This window comes from Pan troglodytes, chromosome 10 (genome assembly GCF_028858775.2).
Source record: "Pan troglodytes isolate AG18354 chromosome 10, NHGRI_mPanTro3-v2.0_pri, whole genome shotgun sequence".
Taxonomy (NCBI): Eukaryota; Metazoa; Chordata; class Mammalia; order Primates; family Hominidae; genus Pan; species Pan troglodytes.
In genome coordinates this window covers 55,790,475-55,806,432 of record NC_072408.2, presented here as the reverse complement: position 1 = coordinate 55,806,432, position 15,958 = coordinate 55,790,475, and the positions used below count along the sequence as shown (strand labels likewise).

Sequence of the window (15,958 nt, the reverse complement as noted above, 5' to 3'; positions counted from 1 at the left end):
GGATCACAGTTACCAAAGCCAATTTAAAGTTTTTGTGTGATAAATCCACCATCTGGGTCATCTTGTAGTGAGCACCTGTTATCTTTTCCCTTAGCAACTTGTCAGATTTCCCTGATTCTCTATGTTAAGCGCCTTTGCATTATATTCTGAACATGTTGGATATTATGTTTTCATTGGGTCCTGTTAAAAATGTTTTCTTAAAAGTGCAGGTTTGTTACATGGGTAAACTGCACGTCATTGGAGTTTGGTGTACAAATTATTTCATCTCCCAGGTAGAGAGCATAGTACCTGATAGGTAGTTTTTTGATCCTCACCCTCCTCCCAACCTCCACCCTCAAATAAGCCCAGTCAGTGTCTACTGTTCCTCTTTGCATCCATGAGTACTCAGTGTTTAGCTCTTACTTATAAGTGAGAACATGAAGTATCTGATTTTCTGTTCTTGCATTAATTCACATTGGATAATGTTACTAGCAGCATCCATGTTGCTGGAAAGGACATGATCTGATTTTTTTTTATAGCTGTGTAGTATTCCATGGTGTATATGTACTACATTTTCTTTATCCAGTCCACCATTGATGAACATCTAGGTTGATTCCATGTCTTTGCTATGTGAACAGTGCTGTGATGAATATATGTTTGCATGTGTCTTTATGATAGAACGAATTATATTTCTTTGGGTATATACCCAGTAAGGGGACTGCTGGATCGAATGGTAGTTCTGTTTTACATTGAGAAATCACCACAATGCTTTCCACGGTGGTTGAACTAATTTACGTTACCACCACCAGCACTGTATGTGTTTCCTTTTCTCCACAGCCCCTCCAGCATGTTTTTTCGTATGCTTTTTGTTTTTGACTTTTCAATAACTGCCATTCTGACTGGTATCAGATGCCATCTCATCATGGTTTTGATCCGCATTTCTTTAATGATTAATGATGTTGAGCATTTTTTCATATTCTTGTTGGCTGTGTGTGTCTTCTTTTGAAAAGTGTTCATGTCCTTTGCCCATTTTTTACTGGGGCTGTTTGATTTTTGCTTGTTGATTTAAGTTCCTTACAGAATCTGGATATTAGACCTTTGTTGGATGCATAGTTTGCAAATACTTTCTCCCATTTTGAAGGTTGTCTGTTTACTCACACTAGTTTCTTTTGCTATGTAGAAGCTCTTTAGTTTAACTAGATCCTATTTCTCAATTTTTATTTTTGTTGCAATTGCTTTTGGAGTCTTCACCATGGAATCTTTGCCATGGCCTATATCTAGAATGGTATTTCCTAGGCTTCCTTCTAGGCTTTTTACAGTTTTAGGTTTTATGTTTAAGTCTTTGTTCCATCTTGAGTTGATTTTTGTATATGAAGAAAGGAAAGGGTCCAGCTGCAAACTTTTGTATATGGCTAACCAGCTCTTCAAACACCATTTATTAAATAGGTAATCCTTTCCCCATTGCTTGTTATTGTCGACTTTGTCAAAGATCAGATGGTTGTCAGTGTGCAGCTTTATTTCTGGGTTCTCTAACCTGTTCCACTCCTCTATATGTCTGTCTTTGTACCAGTATCATGCTGTTTTGGTTACTGTAGCCATGTAATATAGTTTGAAGTTGGTAGGGTGATGCCTCTGGCTTTTGTTCTTTTAGCTTAGGATGGTTTTGGCTATGCATTCTCTTTTTTGGTTGCATATGAATTTTAGAACAGTTTTTTCTAATTCTGTGAAAAATGATATAGTTAGTTGCGTAGAAATAGCATTGAATCTGTAAACTGAATTGGACATATGGCCATTTAAACAATATTAACTTTTCCTATCCATGAACATGGAATGTTTTTCCATTTGTTTGTGTTCTCTTCAACTTCCTTTAGCAGTGTGTGGTAATTCTCATTGCACAGATATTTCACTTCCCTGTATAGCTGTATTCCTAGATATTTTATTATTTTTGTGGCTTTTGTGAATGGGATTGCATTCTTGATTTGGCTCTTGGCTTCAACGTTATTGATGTATAGAAATGCTACTGATACTTGTACATTGATTTTGTATCCTAAAACTTTGCTGAAGTTGTTTATCAATCCTAGAAGCCTCTGGAGAGAGAGTATGGGGTTTTCTAGATATAGAATTATATCATCTGTAGATAGATATGGTTTGACTTCCTCTCTTCCTATTTGGATGACTTTTACTTTTCTCTTGCATGATTGCTCTGGCTAGGACATCCAGTACTATGCTGAATAGGAGTGGTGAGATTGGGCATCCTTGTCTTGTTCTGGTTCTCAAGGAAAATGATTCCAGGTTTTACCCATTCGTTATAATGTTGGCTGTGGGTCTGTCATAAATGGCTCTTATTATTTTGAGGTTTGTTCCTTCAATGCCTACTTTGTTGAGGGTTTTTTTACATGAAGGAATGTTGAATTTCATTGAAAGCCTTTTCTGTGTCTATTGAGATAATCATGTGGTTTTCAGTTTTGTTTATGTGATAAATCAGATAGATTCCCATATGTTGAATCAACCTTGCATCCCAGGAATAAGGCCTATTTGATTGTGGTGGATTAGCTTTTCGATGTGCTGCTGGATTCAATTTGCTAGTGTTTTGTTAAGGATTTTTGTGTCTGTGTTCATCAGGGATATTAGCCTGAAGTTTTCATCTTTTATTGTGTCTGCCATGTTTTGGTATTAGAATGATCTGACCTCATAATGAGTCAGAGAGGAGTCCCTCTTACTCAATATTTTCTAGAAGTTCCAATAGGATTGATACCAGCTTTTCTTTATACATCTGATAAAATTCAGCTGTAAATCCCTCTGGTCCAGGGCTTTTACTGGTTGGTAGGTTTTTTATTACTGATTCAATTTCAGAACTCATTATTGATCTGTTCAAGTATTCCATTTCTTCCTAGTTCAGTCTTGAGAGGTTTTACATTTCCAGGAATTTATCTATTTTCTCTAGGTTTTCTAGTTGGTGTGCATAGAGGTATTCGTAATAGTTTCTGAGGGTTCTGTTTTCTGCATTTCTGTGGGGTTGGTGGTAATGTCGTCTTTGTCATCTCTGACTGTGTTTATTAGGATCTTTTTTCTTTATTGGTCTAGCTAACAGTCTCTCAATCTTATGCATTCTTTCGAAGAACCAACTTTTGGTTTCATCAATCTTTTATATGAATTTTCACCTGTCATTTTTGTTCAGTTCAGCTCAGATTTTTGTTATTTTCTTTTGCTAGCTTTAGGGTTGGCTCCCTCTTGTATTTCTAGTTCCTCTAGGTGTGATGCTGGGTTGTTAATCTGAGTTCTAACTTGATGTAAGCATTTAGCACTATAAACTTTCCTCTTACCACTGCTTTAGCTGCATCCCAAAGATTCAGGTGAGTTGTATCTGTTTCCATTAATTTCAAATAACTTATTGATTTGTACCTTAATTTCACTCTACACAAAAGTCATTCAGGGACAGGTTAATTTCCAAGTAATTGTACAGTTTGGGGGATCTTCTTGGTATTGATTTCTATTTTTATTGCACTGAGGTCTGAAAGACTGGTTGGTAGGGTTTTGTGTTTGTTTTTGTTGAGAATTGCTTTATGGCCAAATGTGTGGTCAATGTTAGAGTATGTGCCATGTGCAGGTGAGAAGAATGTACATTCTGTTGTTGTTGGGTGGCATATTGTATAGATGTCTGTTAGATCCATGTGGTTAAGTGTCAAGTTTAAGTCCCTAGTATCTGTTTCTTTCCTGCCTCGATGATCTAACACTGTCAGTGACATGTTGAAGTCTGCCATTATTATTGTGTGGTTATCTAAGTCTCTTCATAGGTCTCTTACAAACTTGTTTTATTGATCTAAGCACACCAGTGTTGGGTGCAAATATACTTAAGATAGTTAAGACTGTTTATTTAGTTGAACCATTTATCATAATGTAATGTCCTTCTTTGTCCTTTTTATTTTTTTGAGATGGAGTCTCACTCTGTGCCACCCAGCTGGAGTGCAGTGGCACAATCTCAGCTCACTACAACCTCCATCTCCCAGGTTCAAGTGATTACCATGCCTCAGCCTCCCAAGTAGCTGGGAATACAGCTGTACACCACCACACCTGGCTAATTTTTTGCATTCTTAGTAGAGACAGGGTTTCACCATGTTGGCCAGGCTGGTCTTGAACTTCTGACCTCAGGTGATCTGCCCACCTTAGCCTCCCAAAGTGCTGGGATTACCGGTGTGAGCCACCGCACCTGGGTTCTTTGTCCTTTTTGACCATTGATGGCTTAAAGTCTATTTTTTCTAAATAAGAATAGCAACTCTTGCTCTGTTTGCTTGATAGATCTTTCTCCATCCCTTTACTTTGAGCCTATGAGTGGGTTTGCATTTCAGATGGTCTCCTGAAGGTAGCATACAGTTGGGTCTTCTTCTTTATGCAACTTGTCACTCTCTGCCTTCAAAGTGGGCATTTATCCTGTTTATGTTCAAGGTTTTGTTTTGTTTTTGAGAGGGGGCCTTGCTCTGTCGCCCAGACTGGAGTGCAGTGGTGCCATCTCAGCTCACTGCAACCTGCCTCCCAGGCTCAAGCAATTCTCTTGCCTTAGCCTCCTGAGTAGCTGGGATTACAGGCATGTGCCACTATGCCTGGCTATTTTTTTGTATTTTTGGTAGAGACGGGGTTTCATCATGCTGGCCCGGCTGGTCTCGAACTCCTGACCTCAGGTGATCCACCTGCCTCAGTCTCCCAAAGTGCTGGGATTACAGGCATAAGCCACAACACCTGGCCTTGTTTAAAATGTTCAAGGCTAATATTGATGTTAAGATTTGATCCTGTCAACATGTTGTTAGTAGGTTGTTATGCAGACTTGATTATATAATTGCTTTATAGTGTCAGTGGGCTAGGTACTTAAGTGTGTTTTTATAGTGGCAGATAATAGTATTTCATTTCCATTTTTAGCACTTGCTTAAGCATGTCTTGTAAGGCAAGTGTGGTGGTAATGAATTCCCTTAGTGTTTGCTTGTCTGAAGAAAATTTTATTTCTCCTTTGTTTATGAAGTTTAGTTTGGCTGGAAATGGAATTCTTGGTTGAAATTTCTTTTCTTTAAGGCTGCTGAATATAAGCCCCCCAATCTCTTCTGGCTTGTAAGATTTCTGCTGAAAGGTCTGCTGTTAGCCTAATGAGATTCTCTTTGTATATGACCTGCCCCTACTCTTTGATCTGCCTTTAATATTTTTTCTTTCACATCGACTTTGGAGAATCTGATGACTATCTATCTTCAAGATGGACATCTTGTAGTATATTGCTGAGGTTCTGTGAATTTACCAAATTTGCCTGTTGACCTTTCTAGTGAGGTTGGGGGAATTTTCCTGGACAATATCCACAAAAATGTTTTCCAAGTTGCTTGCTCTCTCTCCCTGTCTTTCTCGAATGTAAATGAGTTGTTGTAGGTTTGGTCTCTTCACATAATCCCTTATTTCCCAGAGGTTTTGTTCATTTTTATTTTTTTTCTCTATTTTGTCCAACTGAGTTGATTCAAAGAACTGGTCTTCAAGCTCTGAGATTCTTTCCTCAGATTGGTCTATTCTGCTTTAATACTTCTGACTGTATTATGAAATTCTTGTAGATTTTCACCTCTAGAAGAACAGTTTCTTTCTTAAAATGGCTATTTCATCTTTCAGTTCCTGTATCATTTTATTAGAATCCTTAGATTCCCTGGATTCAGTTTCAACTTTCTCCTAAATCTGGACGACCTTATGTGCCATGCAGATTCTGTATTCTATGCCATCATTTCAGTGATTTCAATCAAGAACCCTTGCTGTCGAGCTCATGTGGTCATTTGGAGGTAAGATGACACTCTCTGGCTTTTTGAATTGCCAGAGTTTTGCACTGGTTCTTTCTCATCTGTGTGAGATGATGTTTCTTTAATCTTTAAAGTTGCTGTCCTTCAGATAGGGCTTTTTGCTTTTTATATTCTTTGATGCCCTTGAGGGTTTGACAGTGGTATAAGCTGGGTATAAATTGATTGGCTTCATGTCTGGATGACTGCAGGGGGCCAAGGCTCAGCTTAGCATTCCTAGGCTGTGTGCTCTAACCCTGGGGACCTGGGACCAGGCCCACAGCCTTTTTTCTCTGGCCCCTTAAGGTTAAGCTCCTGCTGTGCTGAAGGGGCTGAGGTGTTCCCAGTCTGCTGGTAACACTCCAATGCAGTCTGCCAGCAAAAGAGCTTCGGCAAGGCAGCAGGGGTCCCTGCACGTGTGTGCACCAGTGGCAGTGTGGTAGTGAGGTTAGCATGCACACGGCATGTACACATAGTGTTCACTGAGCAATCCTGTGACTCAACCCTACAAAGTTAAAAGCCAGGAGGTTAAGAAAGATGATACAAACAGTAAATTCAGCCATACCTGTTGGTCTTCAAATTTTGACTTCCCTACCCAATCTGCCTGCTGTTGCTTACTTTTCAGAATCCTCAGTTGCATTTTGCATTATTTCCAGAGTTTTTAGTTGTAATCAGTTACAACTCCTACAGAAGCTCTCTGTGAGGATGGATCTTCTAACAAAAGAGCTATGGCAGTAGCTGCCGGCAAGTGCCTCAGCTGGGCAGCCAAGGCCATGCTGCAAGCAGGTGTGGCCAGGCAGGGACCCTGGGATAGGCCAGCAAATAGGGGGACACTCAGATCAGACAGGCCCCTTCCCATGAGCAAGATATGCTCTGTCCAGGTCTGGCAGCCAAAAAGGCTAAAGCCACCTAGAGGAGTACGGTGGGCCTTGAAGGATGAGCACCCATGACTATGCTCCACTGCAGCCATTCCCACGCCAGACCCCTGGGGATCCATGCAAGCTGGAGTTCTGTCTCTGCCAGCTCAAATATTCATAGGGGTTATGAGGTCTCCTGCAGTGAGGATACTAGAGGTCTGTAATGAGAGTGGGCCACTCTAAGCCTATTTCACTCGCCCCTTCCCCAGGAGCTGCTCAGGGTCAGGAATAAGTCCTGGTGCTCAGCAACTCCATGCAGGGTTTCCTCCCCCACTTCAGCCCAGGGTCTGTATCCTTCTTCTGTCTACTCTCAATACCTTCTTTCTGAAGATCTGTTTGGAGTATGCAGTTCTTCCTGATGGTCTGGTTTCTCAGTGGAAGAAGTTCTTCCTGTCTGCATCTAGTCAGCCATCTTGTTAAATAGCAATTTTCAATAGCTATGTTATTCAGATTACTCAGGAGATAGACTGGGACTGTGTCGTACCTTATGTCACAGTTCTGTACTCAAAACATTTGCTGTGCCCCTTTGGGTCTGAATTGTGCATGTGCTGCTTAGGGGTGAGCTCAGGACTTGTTTCAGCTTATACACAGAAACAGGAGATCCCCTTTTTCAGCTCTCTTCTCCACCACTTCCCTGACCCCTCTGGCCCCTAGGGTCCTCTTTTCCAAATCTGCTATGCATAAAACCAGGATTTTCTCTTAGAACTTAATCCCTTACACTGTTTTTCAGTTCCACATAATTGGGACTGTCCTTGCAGCATACCAGCAAGGGAAACTACAGAGAAAAAATAACTGATTCCCTCCCACACTCTCTAGACCCCAGGGATCCCTTTTCTATTTCCTTTGTACAGAAAGAGGGCTGTATCTCAGCATCCATAGTGCTATACTACTGCCATCACCACTGCAGCACTGCAGGTTTTTAACTGGGCTGGCCTCAAGGCAGGGCAAGGAGAAAAAGGAAAAAAAGGACGGGGAACTCCTCCCATATCTTCTGGCTCACAAGGGTCCCTATTCTGAATCTTCTGACTAGAAGGAGGGGGTTTCTCTTGGGCTTTTCTGCCATTGGTGTTCAATGAGCAGTCCTGGGACTCAGCCCTCCAAAGGTAAAAGCCAGGAGATTAAGAAAGAAAAGATACAAACAGTAAATTCACTGCCAGTCCAGTAGGTCTTCAAATTTTGACTTCCCTACCCAATCTTCCTGCTGTTGTTTACTTTTCAGAATCCTCAGCTGCATTTTGCATTATTTCCAGAGTTCTTGGTTGTAATCAGTGGAGAGACAGGCTGTGGAAGACTTACCCCATTTCGATCAACACCAGGTATCATTCATTATACTTTAAAATGCATTCACCTTTACTGTACACAGTACCAATACAAGTATAGATTTGGGAGGCAGTAAAAGGCAATATTAGAATAAATGCTCCGAATATCAGATACTGAACCAAAAGCTCTTTAACTGATATATTTGAATGTGTCTAATAAAAGATGAAGTACACATCTGGCAGGGTAACTGCAAATCTATACTAAGATATTGTAAAAAATGATCAAACAGGAAACTCTACATCTGGCTCATGCTGCGCTTTCTTCTTACAAATACTTCAAACTTCTGCCACCAGGCTCTCAAGTACTTATCTGTGTGTTCTATCCACCAATAGCTATTTTGAAACTGTGTCATTTGGCTTAGAATTGTGTGGTCTATAAAAACACAAAGCCACTTTTTAACGCAACAGCTTTCCATTAAAAAGCACTCTTTCAAAGACTGCACCCTTCAACTTCAGCAAGATGTCTTAAATAACAAGAAACACACAAATAGCCAGCAAGCCAAGCTTACTCACGGGGCTGGCTCAAATAACAAAATTCAACCTAAGTCAGGTCATTGGAAATGAAGAGTTGTCCAGGACTGAGCACCAAATCCAATGGAGCATTCTATTGAAAGTTAAAATGTTTTTAGGGTAAATGTAAAAAATTATACTATAAGGCAGCACTGGGCTTACAGCTTCCCTTTTTTTTTTAATGAATTCATGTTATGTATTTAGCATTTTGTAAATGTATGAGACTAGGATTGAGGACTCCTCTTAAGGCCTGACGCTCCACTTGCTGTCTGTGATAGTGTGAAATATTTATTAGGTCTTCCACCCTTGTTTCATGGCATAAAACTCCTAAAATCCTTAGACTCTGCAAAGTGATGTCTTTTTGTATGCTAGTAAGTTGACAGATGACTGGTAGCCCCTAAGCAGCTTCAGGATAAGGGTTGGTCACTGGAAAAACCAAGGCAGGATTAGATGGTTGGGACCCCCAACCTCCAAGGGGAGAGAAGCTGAAGGTTAAGTTGGTCACCAGTCGCCAATGGTTTAATCAATTATGGCTAGGTAATGATATAATTGATTATGACACTTCTTTAAAAGGTGAAAAGGGCTGAGTTCAGAGCACTTCTCGACAGATGAACATATGGAGATTGACAGGCAGGGAACAAAAACTCATCCATGTACCAATAGTGGAGGACTCCACCTCCACAGGGACAAAATCTCCCGTGCTCAGGACCCTTCCAAGTCTTGCCCTATGTATCTCTTTATCTGTTTGTATCCTTTGAAATAAACCAGTAAACCAAACTGTTTTCTGATTTCTGTGAACCACTCTAGAAAATTAATATAACCCAAAAAAGGTGTTGTAAAAACTCCAACTTGAAGTAGTTGGTTGGTCAAAGTTCCAGAGACCCAAATTTGCAACTGGTGTCTGAAGGCTGTTGGCATTGGGGGTGGTGGGAGGTCTTGAGGACTGTGCCCTCAACCTGTGGAATCAGACGCTATTTCTAGGGTGACGGTGTGAGAACTGAATTAGAGGACATCCAGCTGGTGTCTGCTGCAAAACTGATTGCTTGTTGGTGGGGAGAAATCCCCCACATTTGGTCACAGAAGTCTTTTGTGTTGACTGTTGAGTGAGAGAATTAAAAAATATACTTTTGAGTATGTTTTTATACTCACAGTGTCCATTTCACATTGCAGAAGGGGCCTAAGTAGGTGGCAGATCATGACAGTACTCCTTTTTCCTTCTTATCTGGCCAATGAAATGGCTATGTTAGAAGGAACTTTACATATAACTTGTACTTTACAGAAGAGAAAGCAAGCTCAAGCATTAAGTGACTTATCTAAAATCACATATTTACATAAAAGATTTGAAAGCAGGACCCAGGATTTCCAATTTCACGTCCCGCATTCCTTCTGCTACTCCCATCTTCTTTTTTTTTTTTTTTTTTTTGAGACAGAGTCTCGCTCTGTCACCCAGCCTGGAGTGCAGTGGCACAATCCCAGCTCACTGCAACCTCCACCGAGTAGCTGGGATTAAAGGCACATGCCACCATGCCCAGCTAATTTTTGTATTTTTAGTAGCGACAGGGTTTCACCGTATTAGTCAGGCTGGTCTTGAACTCCTGACCTCGTGATCCACCCGCCTCGGCCTCCCAAAGTGCTGGGATTACAGGCGTGAGCCATCGTGCCTGGCCCTCCCTGCTGCCTTCTAAGAAAGAGCAAAATCTGGGAAACTTCTGAAGTGATGGCACCTGGGAGATGCTGAGCAAGGCACCAATCACGGATGCATTGGCAATCAGAATGCAGGTGGCATGGGAGGGTATTTTTTTAAATCCCACTACTCCCCACCTGATATCACCTCTCTGAATAACCGGTTAATCTGAATACTTTTCATTTTATATACTCATAAAAATAAATAAAAATAAACACCTGTGGCCATGATAAAAGAAAATATGGTCTTTTCCTTTAGTGCCACTTGTTTTTGTAACCAGCTGTTAAGAAAAACATAGCAGTAAATCTGAGAAATGACATGGGCCATCAAACAAGCTACATGTCTATTCTCGTCTATTCTCTAGCTACATGTCTATTTCATCTCTCTATATAAGAAATATTTTCCCCCATTGGTTAAATACACCACATGCTTTTTCTTATTACACCAACAGCAGAAGGCAATTCAGACAAGACAGTCTTAAAAGCAAATCAGTTACAAATACGAGAAGAAACAAGACATGCATTGTTGTCTCCTATCCACAAGCTGAATGACAAGGAAGAACTGGGCATTCATAGGCGTCAGGACTAAACTGATAGGTAGTGCGATTATGTGTTGCCTCTAAACCAAGGGCAGATCAGAATTGTTCCCTGGACCTAACACTGCAGTATGTTTCTGGAGAAATCTCCAAATTGTGGGAGACCTGTCAAGCTCATTTTCTCTAATGCAGTTACCAACGGCCAGTCCCAGGACACATATTTTCCTCACCTAGTCCCAAGAGGCATAATTAGGTCTTGAGACAGGACATCAAAACCAACTCTACAACCTTACCTCCCAATTGCTTGGTAGCTCTGACACTGAAAGTGGACAAAATGTACCCAGTCCTCAGATTGATTTCCTCTAATCTCAGGCCGTTTGCTCTGGTTACTGAAGACACAACCACACACATCCTCCTCAATCTTCCATACCTCTCACTACCACCTTTGGCTGTATCTTCCATTCAGAAAGGATCCTTCAAAGTCTTAAAAGCAAGTAATTTTTAAAATAAAGGTAATCACCTATTTGGCTTTCCAAAGGCCCCTGATAATTGAGCTAAGACTCTTGAAGCTACTTTCAAGAGTGTAACTTTAGAGTTTAACATTTTCATAGTACTCACTAAATCTCTTAGTCTTTCTCTCCCTCTCTCCTTTCTCTTCCAGTCTATACCCCTCTGTGTTTCTTCCATTCATCAGTCATGGTCATATTAGTTGTAATACTTTAGAAGTAAATATCAAAATGCTTTAAGCTTTAAATGAAAAAACTGAGTTTTTAAGACCCCTGTGGCTTTCAAATAACCTTTTTCTCCTGGAAGAGTGTTACCTACAATAGAAAAATTTCTACACATTCTTCTGCTCATTCTCCTTCCCAATGCTCCCATTTATGTAACCCGCAAGCATTTACTAAATAAATATCTACTATGTGCCAGAAGCTATGATAGATCCTGGGATAAACACAAAAACATGGTCCCTGTCCTTAAGGAACTCTTACCTCATAAGAGACCAGAGTAAGCCAACACTACCAGGAGGTTACATGTACCAGTTAACCTTCTGTACTACTACTTAATACTCATTAAACCACCATGAAGTGGATAAAGCTGAGAAACCTAGGGCTCAGAACGGGTTAATTTGTACAAATTCATAAAACTCACTAGTATAAATTAAATAATTTGTACTAATTATAAGTACAAATAACTATAATTTATACTGATTATAAGTACAAATAACTATAATTTATACTGATTATAAGTATAAATATCCTTTTACACTATTCCATTGAGGCAGGTGCATGGTAGATATGTTAAAACTAAAATGAAACAGCAGATAACATTTACTGTATACTACCATGTGCCAGGCACTGTTCCAAGAGTTTCATACAGTTTGTCTTATGATTCTGTGAGACAGGTTTTTTTTAATAACCTGAAAATAAGTTTAATCTATTAAAAGGAGTAAACGGCATAACATTTCTTTAAGACATAAAGCTCAAAAGGGGGACAGGTAAAGACACTAAGTACAAAAGTATAGACAGTTCTCACTCAAAAGAAGAAAAAATTGCTTGGTAGGATCTGAACACTTCCTCAACATCTAAACTGAAAAAGATGATGCAAACACTGTCTAATTAGACCACTTTATTTTAACTGCTCTCTCTAAAACCTCAACATCATATATTAGAAGGAATTACAAGTTAGAAGAAATTGTAGCTGACCAGTCACTCAACTCTTTGTGGGGAGAACTGTCAATTTTTCAAAAGACCTTTTTTTTACTTTTTGAAGCCAATCATCATAATGGCTACCTTTTGAGGAAAGTAACCATTACCTCAACAGCTGCTGCAGCTCCAAAGCTCTACAGAAGTGGGATTTGGGGGAGTTAGTCTAGCTGTAGAAAAGCTAGGGGTCTTGTCTTGGAGCTGTGTTAATACAGCAAGCACAGTATGTATATTGCATGTTACAGATCAATAAACATGGCAAGACTTTCTAAAAATGCTTTTTATTCACACTTTACTTAAGATTAAGAAACCTCAAAAACACCAAAGTGTGGTAGGGGTGTAGCAGGGGAGACACAAAAGAAGAGACAGGAAGGGGCTGAGACCCTAAGCTCCAGAAGAGGTATGTGATAAAATGAGTGGGATAATAAATTCCTTGGTGAAGTATGTTTTTTAACAACAAAAAAATTGAAGATGAATGTTTATCCTAGCATGGTAAAATGTGTGGTATGAAGGCAGCACCCACTGGTTTTGAGAGTCTATTAATCTGTGAATATCTGATCTCACTCAATTATAACTAAAGAAATAATTTCTAGTATTCAGAAATTTGAAAATTTACCAAAAATGTGCTTTAAGAGCACAAGATTATTTGCAAGTCAATCACCTCAAGAACACTAAATAATTGGTTTTCTTCAGAGGAATCATGCAAATGGCAGAATCAATCATTGAAAGAGTCAGGAGAGGACTGAGGTGCTTCAGAGGGTGCCAGGGGCATGTGGCTTTCAGAGTGGTCATCTCCGTACTTTATAAACTCTCTCTGTAAAAAGAACATAATGTTCTTGATTTCATAACAAAAGACCTAAAATATATCCAAGAAAAGTGAATTTGATAATGTAAAAGTCAGAAGCCAAAAGTAATCAAATAGAATAACTCAGGTGTTGTCAGTGAGCCAACCAACATCTACTGAACTCTCATAGAAGTTACAAAAAAAGAGACACTGTCTTCCTCTTTAGTAATTTGCAATCTTGAGGATCTCAGATGATTTATTCCATTTCAGGGGACAAATTCTCTGGCAGCTTTGATGAAACCATTTCTCAATTGTAATCAATAAAGAAGCCTGAGAATTTTAGAATCAAGCGGGACTAGAGAAGCCCTTCAGTCAGGCTCTGAATACAAGGAAGACTTCTTCATCTCCTCAACAAAGGTCACCCTGCACCTTACACTGAGCGCCTCCCTGTATAGACTTTGTAAACTCTCTCCTAGTGTTCTCTGTAAGGAGTCTGTCTCACTGTTGGTCAGCTCTAAGAGTGGATTAACGGCAATAATGCAAATATATTTAAAATGTAAAATATACGGAGATATACATATTATAAATACATTTCCTATGAATTTTAACTTTTCTTAGTTTTTAACAGCATTCCAGTATCTTAAAGTTATTTTTAATATTAGCTCTGTTATCAAGCATAACAGCCATTTAGCTTGCTCTGGGCTCCCTGGATTTGACAAGCACAGAGCTGAAGGACCGAGCGCTTGATTGCACCCCAGTAGAGACCTTCTGGGCCCACTTTTCAACACTGACAAGGCATCCTACTAAACCATGTTTGCTTCTTTTTTTTTATTGGCCAAATTTCAGAGATTAAAGTTTATTTTGCTCACTTATTTTGCTTAACACAAAGAAAATGTTCTTCAAATATATTCAATGAAAGAGGAGTATGCCAAATGCTTTATATGCAGAATTTTCCTAATCTACTCACCAAGAAATGCTTTCAAAGGAAAAACAAAAGAGATTAGTTTAATAAGGCATATTTCTAGTGAACACACAAAAGTTCCTAGTAATCATCAGACTCTTTTCTAAATGCTTCCAAATCTTCATTAATAATATTTTATAATTTTGCTAGAAACTAGTCATGTTTATTCATCTTAATTCCTAGAATTCATTCCCTTTTTAACAATTAAGGCACTATTTGCTCATATGGCTTATCTCTGCGTATCTTATCTTCATGACTGCTTAAAAATAAAGAAAAATTTACTGACAGTGGCTTTGAGTTTATGTCTATAAATCATTTTGAGTTAGATTAAGTAGCCAGATGTTCACTTAAAGCAAATAAAAGGTAACTATTAACCATAGCAGTAGCTATCCATAGGCAAAGTTTTAATGCTTATTAATAACTATAATTCTGTATTCTTTATATTCATGTTTATTTGAAAATGCATGTCATATTTAGAAACTAAAATTTTGAAAATAATCCAGACTCTAATGATCTCTTGCACAGATGAATAAATAACTGCATAATTACCAAACAAATGTAACAAAATCATGTGTTTCTTTTGCAACATTCATGATTTCCTTAATCAGGTTATAAACCTTTTTTTAAACAGGGTTCTTACCTCCCCAGCCTCAAGAACTATTCATTCATAATAAATAAAGTCCTTTAGATTAGTCTATTTTATATTATCTATGAAAAAGTAAAAAACTCACTGCCTCAGAATCTTTAGTAAGATATTCTTGGTAAAGATGTGCACATGCAGATACCATCATGCATTGCTTAGCCACAGCGATACATTCTCAGGAATACATTTTGCAAACTTCATAGAGTGTCCTTACACAAACCTAAACGGTACGGCCCACTACATACCTAAGCTATATGCTATAGCCTACTGCTCCTAGGCTACAAACCTGTACAGCATGTTATTGTACTAAATACTGTAGGCAACTCTAACACAATGGTATTTTTGTATAAACATGGCTAAACATAGAAAAGGTACAGTAAAAATGCAGTATTATAATCTTATGGGACCACCATCCTATATGCAGTCATCCTCCACTGAAATGTCATTATGTGGCACATGGCTGATCTTTATGTTGTGTAAAATAAGATCCTTGAATTCCACTTTATGCACTGTAATTTGTACAGTAGGTGAAAAATAGAGTATCCTCATTCACTTGAATGTCATTAGATTCTTTATAATTTACTTATGTTGACACTATTGTTAAAACTTTATTCTACAGGATAAGGAGGAAATCTAAAATTAAAAGCTTACTGCTAGACTTTTTTGCTGTGTTTTTGCAAACTATTATAAAAGGCTGTACTTCAATTAAAGTTGAAATTGGCCAACTACTGGCAACAAAGAATAATGGCATGTCATATATTTGATGCATTAAATTCCCTTTCTTTTTGTACAATCCTAAATTTCAAGGTTCAAATTATGAACTATGAAAATTTCAAAATGTCTTTCTCTCCTTAACCAGAAACTATAAAGGTGAAATGAGGTAACTAACTCATTTGTACTCATACTACCTAATATGCAAATTACAGTCCTACAGAGGTTTTAATTACACATGTGCCAGGAAAACTTAATTCAGGACAGTCTGGTTTTGTTCACCAATCCAAAATATGTTGATGTCTGTCTCCAACAGAGATAAAATGGGAAGAAAAATTCACATTAATTACTACAATAATGGCTAATGTTTTCTGAGCATGTGCTAATAAGCAGCAGGAATTACGTTTAACTTTTAACAGA

The 15,958-nt window shown here is 38.7% G+C and overlaps 1 protein-coding gene and 1 long non-coding RNA gene across 3 annotated transcripts in view; one reads left to right on the top strand and one right to left on the bottom strand.

Moving 5' to 3' along the window:
* Window positions 1-15,958, bottom strand: part of SLC2A13 (solute carrier family 2 member 13) — a 337,234-nt gene that overhangs the window by 307,077 nt on the left and 14,199 nt on the right. The gene's annotated exons all lie outside the window — the stretch shown is intronic.
* On the top strand, window positions 2,698-9,291 carry LOC107972193 (uncharacterized). Its single transcript, XR_001714954.4, has 4 exons — window positions 2,698-2,802; window positions 5,634-5,777; window positions 7,908-8,004; window positions 9,091-9,291. It is a non-coding gene; the product is annotated as an uncharacterized LOC107972193 (long non-coding RNA).